At 42.1% G+C, this 12,915-nt stretch overlaps 1 protein-coding gene across 1 annotated transcript in view; it reads right to left on the reverse strand.

Moving 5' to 3' along the window:
- Rab32 (RAS oncogene family member Rab32) overlaps positions 1 to 12,915 on the reverse strand; it is a 333,760-nt gene that overhangs the window by 319,827 nt on the left and 1,018 nt on the right. The window lies entirely within an intron of this gene.

Here is a 12,915-nt window from a genome sequence, read left to right on the forward strand (position 1 = left end):
GGACAGACAGAATGGAAATCAATTAATAGAGTTGTCAAATCAGAAATTGGAATTTCTCTTCCGCTACTTATAATAAACATGAATACTGTTATGAAAGAGTGAAGGCAAAAGAAAGGAGGGTATAAAAACCTGAAGTTAGATGTTATCTTGTTCGCAGATACTGCTGCTCTAATTACCCTTACAGATCACCTGCAGCGATCGGTCCGAAATTGGCACAATATTGCCTACAAGTATAATATGAGTATACTGAGAGATTAATAACTGTAATGGCTTTTAAAGGGAAAGAACCCGTTCCAAACAAAATCTGTTTAAACAATCAATTATTGGAATGAGTAAATGAATGTAATTATCTGGGCTATAAATTACGTAATTGAGAGGAAGCTGACTTACTACATAAAATCACGAAATATACAAAGGGCCGATTGTAGAAATGGCATTTAGACGATGTCTACGGTTAAACAATGCCTAAGTATGGCTGCCGCATTGCAGAGACGTTATTTATCACTTAGCCACTGTCTAAAACCGATGTTCAACCGGTCATGTTTAAACACTGCCGAGAGCACTGTTTAACCTCAAATGACAGGAGTGAATCACAGTCAGAGGTTATGTACCGTGAAATATGTAATTTGTATTATCATGTTGAGACGATTCCGGGAAGAAAGGTTAGTCCGACGGCCTCTCTGTGGGTCGCCCGCTGCTAAATCGCAGCAATTCGTTTGACATGCACGGGGAGATAATCAAAAAATAAGGTTCCGCTTTACGAGACACTTGTTTCTTGAGACTGACAAAGTGACAGTCCGGTAACTGTCAACTTGAATACAATTCTTGGCAATCGATATATTTTATTATATATATGGGGTAATTTCCATGGAATTATAGGTCACTTCGAATACATACATATCACAATTACGTGTCCCGATCGTCTGAAGGCTGTCACATACATCAACCGGGAGAGATTCACTTATATTTACTGCCAAGTAAACACACATAATAGTGAAAACTAAAAAGTAGGTTTATGGGATTTTTATATATCTATATAATCGCATAGGTTTTCGGCAACTGTCAGATAGGAAAAGGCAAGTGGTGGTGATTATCGTTTAAAGAGGACTGGGGAAGAAGAGCCGTGGCCAAAATAACAGCCCTAGTATTTGCCTGGTGTAAAAATAGGGAAACTACGGAAAACAATCCTCACGGCTGCCCATGATGCGTTTCGAATCTACGATTTCCAGAATGCAAGCTACATCTATATGGCCCGTACAACACACTCCGTTACACATTACTATTGCTTCATCTTCTCTTCGTCTAAGCTACTGTATTTATGAGTAGATTACACTCACTGTAACAACGCTATAATGAAAGCTACACTTCACCGTACGGTGGCGTGTCGCTTTAGTGTCGATAATATATTATGAGATTTAATTTGCACCGAAAGCGATGCTATTATTTGGGGACAAGTCATGCTCAGCCATATTTGAGTAATGTGTAGGAAGACAAACAGCTGACTGGCTTCCGGCGCGCGCACCGACGAATTTCATTGGTTGCGACAAGCAAAGAGTTGCATGAAAGATACTTCTGTCTCCATTTTCAAACCAAAATTGAAACTTAAAGGGATGTCTAGTTAAATATCGACTGAACATTGTTTATGCAATGGAAGATCGTGAATGATTTAGACGTTGTTTAGGTAGACGATGTCCAAGGCTTAAAACTAGTCATCGTTTCTGCAATCTGCCCAAAGCCTTTAAGAGTTATAGATCAGGTTATGAAGATATCTTTAGCTCAAAGACAACCCCGCACACGTGTGTATAAAACCTTAGCACGACCAGTCTTGTACTATAGAAGTGGTGCTCGCACGATAAGGACAACCGATGATGAAACAGACGAGAAGAACAGCGGGATAATAGTGGCGATTATTGTTTTAAGAGGAAGTACGACTAGGCAACCATCCTCTATTAACACTAATCAGAGAGAAAAAATGGAAGGGACTCGACACTTTGAAAAATGAAAGATAAGCGCCAGATATCTCGAGACCTAATACCATCGGGGTCAGAAAAGAACAACAGTTGGCCAAAGGAGGTCGGATAGGATAGGTTAAAGTGAGAAGCCTGGAATAAGTAAATGGAAGCAATGCTAGGACTCAGCTAAGGGCCCAAGTTAAGAGCCCCTGCAACTCCTTTTGGTCGCCACTTACGCCACGATACCCCGTTATCGTCGGTGATATTTTACCGCCCCACCCACAGGGGGAAACAGCGGGATACACTCGATGTGATCATAAATGAAATATGACGGTACTGAAGGAACTCATAACTGAATCAGCAGTACAATCTGTACATGGTGATATAGAAGGGTGGAAAAATATGTTGAAAGAATGAACGCCGGAAGATTTCCCCAAAATTCACCCAGAAACATCTATCGGTCGCCCGACGAAACGTTGGTGGGAGAATACTTTATAGGATCGTAATAGGCCCTACGTGAGAGGATGATTACGATAATAAGGATAATAAGATTAATAATAATAATAATAATAATAATAATAATAATAATAATAGAAAAGGGATAATAGATCATGTAACCTCACTTAGGAACTCAACACCGTGGCTTACCGAACTTCGAAAGGACCTCAAAAACTCAAACATAAGTTCAACAGACATTCTAGAAAGAGACATCTTTAGACTCAAAGTAAACAACAACAACAAAATCAGAACAGACCAAAGTGGTCGGCTGAACGTAAACAAGACTTCTTGGAAAGACTGAAAGCCTATTGGAAAAATAAGAAGAACCCACAGGGAATAATTGATTGAGTTATTTGCGCAACGTGTTCAATACTGGAAGAATTCGATAATGATAATAAATAATAATAATAATAATATTAATAATAATAATAATAATAATAATAATAATAATAATAAATGTCCACCTCTGTAATGTAGTGGTTAGTGTGATTAGGTGCCACCCCCGGACGCCCGGGTTCGATTCCCTGTTCTGCCACGAAATTTGAAATGTGGCACGAGGACTGGAACGGAGTCCACTCAGCTTCGGGACTTCAACTGAGTAGAGAGGAGGTCGATTCCCACCTCAGCCATTCTCGAAGTGGTTTTCCATAGTTTTCCCACTTCTCCTCCAAGCAAATGCCGGGATGGTATCTAACATAAGGCCACGGCCACTTCCTTTCGTATTTCTTGTATATCCCTTCCGATCTTCCCATCCCGCACAAGGCCCTGTTCAGCATAGCCTGGGCGATGTACTGGTCCTCCTCTCCAGTTGTATCTCCGACCCAAAGTCTCACGCTCCAGGGCAGTGCTCTTGTGGTGATAGAGATGGGGTCCCTCGCCGAGTCCGAGGGAGAAAGCGACCCTGAACAGTAAACAGATTAAGAAAGAATAATAATATGAGCAGTAATGATTATTACTGTAGACTTCGGATTTTTAGGTGGTAATAGGTTAGAATGCAAACTGATTTGGTTAACAGGAAGTATCGCACAACCCGCTCTTCCATACTGTAGCAAGAGTAGCATACATTTTAGGATTTATATAGGCCGTACGCCTAATGTCTATGCAAACCTCATAGCATACCTGTTGTACACTTCTTATTGGCTTAAATAAGTTTGCAGTCTAACCTATCAGCACCAAAAGATCCTATTAGTATTATAAATGAAAAAGGTCTAGAATGTCTTTCAATTATCGGAACTCTTTATTTCCCGTGTGGGTTGGTCGGATACAAACAGAACCGAGCACATGAACATTAGAGGGTTGGTTATACTGAGAAATAATTCGATATCTCATGCCATGTTAGCTGCTGAAGTTGGCCAATCACATCGCTTCCCGGGAGAATTGAAATGGGCTTTGCGATGCGATGTTACTAAATCTGCACGTGCTTTTGCTGTTCTTGAGTGTCACGGCGACATTTCGACATCAAACCCAAACATATCGTGGTCACCGTAGCGTGCTTACTATGGGGCGATCTTATCGCCACGGAGCACCGTGTTCAAATCCCACTGTCTGGTCGGCCTTAAGTCACGTACGGATTTAGGAACACTGCATCGCAAAGCCCATTTGAAGTCGTCCGCGATGCGATCTCACTGGCTAACTTCAGAAGCTGATAAAATGACCAGGACGCAAGATATCGAATTATTTTTTAAAATTATTTAGCAGTAGGACTAACCCTCTAAGACTCACACGCCCGGTTCACAATGTTTGCGACCACCATGCATGTACACCTTGCATGCCGTAAAAGGCTACTAAAAGGGAGAACAACCAAAGAATCGGTACTCATTCTCTTCTCTTCTAAGGCCCGTGTTCACCAACAACACTATCTCGGTTTAAAATGTTATCGGTTGTTCGGTAAAATGGGAAATCTAAGATAACAGCCTTCCAAGATGGCTGGAATATGTAATTGTTAAAGAAAATCACAGCGACGAGTAATGTGATGAAATGAAATGGCGTATGGCTTTTAGTGCCGGGAGATTCCAGGACGGGTTCGTAGGCGACCTGCGCGTCATGATAATGATGAAATGATGATGAAGACAACACATACACTAAGCTCCCGTGCCAGGGAAATTAACCGATGATGGTTAAAATTGCCACCCTGCCGGGAATCGAACCTGGGACCCCTGTGGCCAAAGGGCAGCACGCTAACCATTTAGCCATGGAGCCGGACAGAAATGCGATCAAGAGTATGCAATTAATAAACATTTTAACCTAACCCCATGGCATTACAGCCCCGAAGGGCTATGGCCTACCAAGCGACCGCTGCTCAGCCCGAGGCCTGCAGATTATGAGGTGTCATGTGGTCAGCACGACAAATAATCTCGGCCGTTATTCTTGGCTTTCTAGACCGGGACCGCCACCTCACCGTCAGATAGCTCCTCAACTGTAGGCAAAGTGGACCTCGAACCAGCCCCCAGGTATAGGTAAAAATCCCTGACCTCGCCGGGAATCGAACCCGGTGCCTCCGGGTAAGAGGCAGCCACACTACACCTGCACCACGGGGCCGGCTGTAATAAACATCCTAGGTAGATAAAAGTACGTGCGACATATTTCGAGGACTACCACGACACTGATTTTCAGACATTTTAGGTTATGTACAGCTTTGACACTGTCAAGTGTTATCCATGATCGAACATAACCTGGAATTCCCAACACACAGATAGGCCTAAAATGAAGTCCCGATTATAGCTTGTATCTTGTACGGTACACGACTGGGTGACTTTTAAATGAAGAATTAAGGAATAATGCCTTATATTTTGAGCGAAATATACAATGTATAGGCTACATCTCTATATTGTTAATGCTTTCTGCCACCAAATTCAGTAACGTTTCACTCTCTTGGAAAGTCATGTTAGGCTTCTTTCTTAGTTTGTGCTCAATAACCGACATAATTTATGCAAATTATTTGCAAACACCGAATGGAATCAAAAAAGTATTTACCGTACATTTCGATAGTGGCGGAAGCACGTAGTCATTTGTTTTCCGTGCATCAGTATGAATAATATGCGTCTCAAATTCAGATTGAAACGAGAAAATAAATTCTAGCGCTGCTGGGGTGAAGAATTTTGTATTAACATTTTCTTATTATTCATTAGAACGCTTTATATAAAGTTTAAAAAATTGCGAACATCTAAGCCAAGCCAAGTACAGCTGTCTCGACAATCCGCTCGCACCACCGCAGTTCAGCTTTCTCCAGCGAGCTGGGTTTCCTTGCCGGCGCGAAGGAGAGCTACCCCCAGCGAAATTTAAGATGACGCATGCACTTGAAGCTTCCTTGTCCTGGGAGCGGGGCGGGGCTGTGGGCCCTCCCCCGACAGCACTTCACGGTGACAGGCCAGCTAGCTTAGGTAAGGGATGTTAGTTGTAATACTTGACACTCGAAGTGTTCAGCGCCACACGCTAGAGGCTACAAGAAAATGATCAACATGCTAACAGTATATGCACTTGCACATCGCCTTGCTAATACAAATAGAGCCAGTTTATGAAATAAATTGTAATACAGAAGAATATATTTTTATTCTTGGATTTCGGCATGTATACAGTTTTTCGAGCATTTCATTGATGTCACGTATAGAGTATGTGTTCCGATAGCCGCAGAAAAATATTTAGGTTTCCCAGCATGAACACACAGTTAAGCGCGATGTAAAATAATTTTGTATTTGTTTTTCCGTGATTGTGGTAGATAGTGAATTTTTGTAGTGTTCCTATTGAATTGTAGATGAAGATTTCGCGAGTTCTGTGGCATTCTTCAAGAATATAACGTGTGTTATACGTCATGACGAATATTTTCCCCCGTTTGTCGTTGATGCACGTACACTCAGTAAGCGACTGAAACTATTAAAAAAAAACTTCGGCGACGGTAAAATACCAGATACATTTTGCTGACTAGTTTTTTTTTACCTCGCACCGACACAGATAATTAGGTCTTATGGCGACGATGGGATAGGAAAGGCCTAGGAATTGGAAGGAAGCGCCCGTAGCCTTAATTAAGGTACAGCCCCGGCATTTGCCTGGTGTGAAAATGCGAAACCACGGAGAACCATCTTCAGGGCTGCCGACAGTGGGGCTCGAACCCACTATCTCCCGATTACTGGATACTGGCCGCACTTAAGCGACTGCAGCTATCGAGCTCGGTACCTGACTAGTTTAGATTAGGCTTTTTAAATAAAACAAGTAGTTAGTCCCAGTGTATTTTCGTGAAAACCATGACTGTACTATCACGAAGCGTCACCGGATGAAACTGTTAAGTACATTGTTTAAAGTCTGCTATAGATTAAGTTATGGTGCTGTCGTCATTGTCGTGAATATCAATTTGGAAGTATGTGCGGGAGTGTCGTTGAAAATATTCTTGAAAGATCTTTCTCAGGTAGACCTTTCCATGAAAAATGCAGGCTTATAAAATGGCAATGTTGACTTTAGAGAGTGTAGTGGAGGTACGATTTCTTATATTTAAAAAAAAAACATTTCTTTGCAGCTGGGATAATGAATGTGTTCACCGCACGCCACTGATAAATTCTGTGGTGAATACGGACGTGAGCGTTATCCGACTTTTAGAAATCTATGATAAAGTAACTGACGTTGGTAAATATGGGCCTAAGCCTGAAAAACATATCCATGATTCCCGTATGATACACAGTGAAGTGGAGAAAATGTACGAGTGCCAAGTTTGCACTGTCAAAATAATTGTTGTACATCATGCCTAACCGTCGTGAACATTCTTTGACCGGTAAAGTATGCAGTCTGCATGACACAAACGTTGTACGTGATGCCTACAGCAAACAGCGTTCCACAGTGAATGGCGATTAATTAAGCTTTCTCAACCGGTTAGTGCAGGACTCAAAAGAAGCTCGTTCCCATCCCACCATCTTTGAAAATCTGTCTGTGCAAAGTTAAAGCAGCAAAAAAAACCGAGGCGCATACAGAGTGTCCCTGAAAAAAGGTTTTAATATTAAAATTCGTATTTATAGAGGAGGCAACAAACAAACGAGAAAACGTCCTATAAACACTAATAATATCTTAGGAATTATGGTCCGCTACGGCTACTATCAATGATCACCATGTCTTTGATCTAAGCTTCACAACATGCGCTCGATGGGACCCAAAATCCATTGCAATGCAGCTTTCCACCTTACGTCGCATTCGTTGGAACGGTTGCGTGCCGGATGCGACCAATCACTCACCACTGATCGGTATTTAGGGCCGCTGCCGAACTGGGAGATGGCCTGTCGCCTGTTTACCTAGTCTTTCCTTAAATAATTTCAGACAATTTGGAAATACTGTATGTCGAACATTTCCTTTGGTAAATTATTCCAATCCCTAACTCCTTTCTCTATAAACGAATATTTTCCCCAATTTCTCCTCTTGAATTCCAACTTCATGTTCATATTGTGACCTTTCCTACCCCTTTTTTTTTTGCTATTGGCTTTACGTCGCACCGACACAGATAGGTCTTATGGCGACGATAGGACAGGAAAGGGCTAGAAGTTGGAAGGAAGCGGCCGTGGCCTTAGTTAAGGTACATCCCCAGCATTTGCCTGGTGTGAAAATGGGAAACCACGGAAAACCATCTTCAGGGCTGTCGACAATGGGGTTCGAACCCACTATCTCCCAAATACGGGACACTGGCCGCACTTAAGCGACTGCAGCTATCTAGCTCGGTTTACCTACTTTTAAAGACACCACCCAAACCTTTTCGTCTACTAATATTATTCCACGCCATCCATCCACTCACAGCTCGGAACATACCGCTTATTCGAGCAGCTCGTCTCCTCTCTCCCAAGTCTTGGCATAACGGAGTAAGGTACATACCTGACAATCACGGCATTGTGATGTCTCTCCAAGATCTCTCGTGTTAATTTCGTGCATCAGATACCTTCCATTCTGTATATACAGACTTGTGACTTATTTCCTTTAATTGCAGGTGGAACATAGGGCCTCGGCGAAATTTCTCCAGCTTGTTCTGTAAAATCCGGCCGGCATAAATTTCGTCTGGTTTCTGTAATAAGTATAATTCAGGTATGCCAGTTATTAGCCCACAGGGTTATCTCCCTTAGCCTTTAAAGATCCCTCTTTACCACAAGGCAGTGGTTTCTTCTTTATTTATCCCCAAGAAGAAGGGCTGCCTCATCCGCCAGCTTCGCCGTTGCTGCCGTTGAGGTCTTTTGTAGTCCGACTCGTTGGCTGAACGGTCAGCGTACTGGCCTTCGGTTCAGAGGGTCCCGGGTTCTATTCCCGGCAGGGTTGGCAATTTTAACCATCATTGGTTAATTTCCCTGGCACGGGGGCTTGGTGTATGTGTTGTCTTCATCATCATTTCATCCTTATCACGACGCGCAGGTCGCCTACGAACCCGTCCTGGGATCTCCCGGCACTAAAAGCCAGGAAGGTCATCCGGTCGTAGAAACTCGCTGCGAAGATCCATCTCATTTCATACCTGACGCCGCAAATGGTGGTGGTGATTACTGCTTCAAGAGGAAGTACAACTGGGCAACCATCCTCTATATAACACTAATCAGAGAGAAAAAAATGGAAGGGATCCGATACTTCGAAACATGAAGGTATCGGTCAAAGGAAGACAAGAGCCACGAAGGGCGTGAAAATGAAAGATTCCCTAGGCCTCGAGTACGCTAATATCGTCGGGGTCGGAAAAGAACAAGAGCTGACCAAGGGAGGTCGGATAGGATAGATGAAAGTTAGGAGCCTGGCGCAAGTAAGTGGACGCAATGCCAAGACTCACCTAAGGATCCCGTGGTCGCCAACACACGCTCCAAAGTTCAGAGCCCCTGGGGCCCCTTTTAGTTGTCTCTTACGACAGGCAATGGATACCGTGGGTGTTATTCTGACCCCCCCACCCCCTCCCACAGGGGCAAACTGGAGAAGAGGACACAGTACCTCATCCAGGCGGCCTCACCTGCTAAGCTGAACAGGATCCTGTAGGGAGATGGGAAGATTGGAAGGGACGGGCAAGAAAGAGGAAGGAAGCGGCCGTGGCCTTAAGTTAGGTACCATCCCGGCATCTGCCTGGAAGAGAAGTGGGAAACCACAGAAAGCCACTTCGAGGATGGCTGAGGAGGGAATCGAACCCAGGCATCCAGGAGTGGCAGCTAAATACACTAACCAGTACACCACAGAGGTGGACATTTATTATTTATTTATTTATTTATTTATTTATTTATTTATTTATTTATTTACAGGCATATGTTGGGGAATTATGATGTTTAGTATTGCGTAAATAGAATTTCTACTTTCATTTCTGACCGCTACTAAATCTAAGCCTCTGAAACAGTCGATTAAAGAGCCATCTGAATCAATCGACACAGCGTACAGTATAGCATGGCCATCTAATGAATAATGTATGTAGCTTGACAGCGTGTTACTCCCAAAGGAGCGAGACGATTAGCACGCACAAACAGACTGTTGTTATCTATGACGTGCTTCTTCGATTACGTACCACAGATAAGTCAACATCTTAAATAAGATTGTACTGCTCTTTTCCAGACAAATCATGAAGGTATGGGTGGACGGAAGTAGGACGAAACTCCTATCATATTCTACAAATGTCAAAGGGAAGGCACACAAATCATGTGTGATGGAAAAGGCAAAGGAAATAGAGTGTAACAGATACGGCCTAGATCAGTGAACTTAAAAGAGAGCAAGGGCAAATTACGCTGACAAGAAAGTAGCAAAGGTCATCGTTGACCTCTCAAGACATAAATCATATTCAACACATAACATAATAAAACCTATAATAAAAGGATTACGGAACTTAACTGAGTCCAGATGATACTACTTGCGATGTAGAGAATTCACGGTCAGCGCCCTTTTAACGTACTTAGAGTAAAGGGAAGGCCATTGGAAGAGTGGAAGGTAAAGGCTTTCATTAACTGTAACGTCGGCACTAGGAGGGATAGGGTCAAGCTACACAAAGATTATTTTTCACAATTTTATTGGGTATTTACTTTACCATTCTCCAAGCCTATGAATATATTGAGGCTCCCTTTACCATTAGTGACGCTGTATATGGGTCAACCTTCTTTGTAGCAACTGGATTTCATGGACTCCACGTCATTATTGGAACTACCTTCCTATTAATTTGTCTATTACGACATTTGATATGTCACTTCTCAATCAACCATCACTTTGGGTTTGAAGCCGCTGCATGATACTGACACTTCGTTGATGTAGTATGATTATTTTTATATATTTCTATTTATTGATGAGGAAGATAATTCATTATTTATTTAGTATATAAGTACATTTGACATTTTTATCGTCTCTTCATTTACAATTATTCTAACATCAATTGTTATAGTATTGGCCTCAATCCTCTCTAAAAAAACCATCAATGATCGAGAAAAAGCTTCCCCCTTTGAATGTGGATTTGACCCTAAAAGCTCAGCCCGGCTCCCTTTCTCCTTACGATTCTTTTTAATTGCCGTAATTTTCCTTATTTTTGATGTAGAAATTGCTTTACTTCTTCCTGTTATCATTATTATAAATTGATCAAATATCTTATCATGATCAATTATTAGTATAATATTTCTACTAATCCTATTACTAGGTTTATATCACGAATGAAACCAGGGGGCCTTAGAATGAGCATCCAGGAATTCCCGGAGCATGTGATCCTCGAGAAGTGGAAATCTCGTTCCTAAATGTTTCCACTTTTTGATCGGGAATCGAACCCACGTCCTTTCGGTGGAACCGACCACGTCTTTACGCCTCAGCCAGGCAGTCCCTCTAGCGTACTGAAGCACGCTCAGATACCACCGGACTGAACCCGGATCGAACCCCAGACCTAGCGCTAGAATAGAAAAAAAAATCCATTCGACATTCCATGTCGTACGATGTTGGCATGCACATAATCGAGATACATTTGATGTTTACCAGACAACATTAATTGAAACCCATCCAAGGTCCGCCCAACAGAGATCCAGTTTACTCTGCCATCTGGTAGAGTAAAACGGAAAGTCGGAATTGACGCACAGGCAGCTTAGATGGCATCAAGTCAAAACGCCTGCATACGGTAGCTCGTGAGGAAAGCAACGGGAAACTACTTCACCCCTCATTTCCCTAGTACGCTTCTTCAGTGATGCCTAGGCCATCTATGACAGCTAATGGCGGAGCTGTTGAGGGTCCATCCAGCCTTTGGGCTGAGGACTAAACATACATACGGTAGCTCAGGCCATTTATTATTATTATTATTATTATTATTATTATTATTATTATTATTATTATTATTATTATTATGTCCGGCTCCGTGGTTAAATGGCTATCATGCTCTTTGCTCCAATAACTTTCGGTTTCGGTTCCCGGTCGGATTAGGGATTTTAATCTCCATTGGTTCATTCTTGCAAAGTATTATTATTATTATTATTATTATTATTATTATTATTATTATTATTATTATTATTATTATTATTATTATTATTATTATTATTATTATTTATTTATTTATTTATTTATTTATTTATTTATTTATTTATTTATTTATTTATTAGCAGGGAAAAGAAAGAGCCGTGATCCTTTGAGGAAGGATCATCTTAAAACAATAATCAACACCATCATCGCGACCATCACCACATTCTAGGCGTCTCTAACCTATCACCATCAGGGTCAGAAAACAATAAGAGTTGACCAAAGGTGATCGGATAGAAGATATGAAGGTGGTGACTTTGACAGCATTAGAAGCAATGTCAGACTCAGCTATATAGTGACCCTGTGATTTCCAACCAAATTCACAATCTTGCCCCACCCCCTACCCACACCTCTCAGTATTCATCCACAGGGAAATTTTGGGTTCATAGCCCTTCATGACCCTATGGGAACTTTTAGGTGAAGATCCGAACACGGGATTCGAATATCTACACTAGCACGTACTCAAACCAACAGCCACTTACCCATGCCGACATTCTAATGGGGAAAACACCATCAACCGCACTGCTCTTTCTTTATTTTTATTTTTTATTTTATTTTTATTTTTTGCTTTACGTCGCACCGACACAGATACGTCTTATGGCGACGATGGGATAGGAAAGGCCTAGGAATGGGAAAGAAGCGGCCGTGGCCTTAATTAAGGTACAGTCCCAGCATTTGCCTGCTGTGAAGATGGGAAACCACGGAAAACCATCTTCAGGGCTGTCAACAGTGGGATTCGAACCCACGATCTCCCGGATGCAAGCTCACAGCTGCGCGCTCCTAACTGCACTGACAGATGTACTAGAAAAGCATTTATATCAACAAACTATATATGTTCCTTACCAGCGTGTTCATTCTAATTTTCGCACCAAGTCTCGAGTTCCTTTAACCTAGCCATTAACTTAACTTTCCTTAACTTATTCTCTTTGACCTGGCCGAATACTATCACAGCCCTCGTCCAGGAACAGATTCTGCAGGCATCTCAGGCGTGGTTAACAATGTATTTTCCGTAGAT

Source organism: Anabrus simplex, chromosome 10, assembly GCF_040414725.1.
Source record: "Anabrus simplex isolate iqAnaSimp1 chromosome 10, ASM4041472v1, whole genome shotgun sequence".
NCBI lineage: Eukaryota > Metazoa > Arthropoda > Insecta > Orthoptera > Tettigoniidae > Anabrus > Anabrus simplex.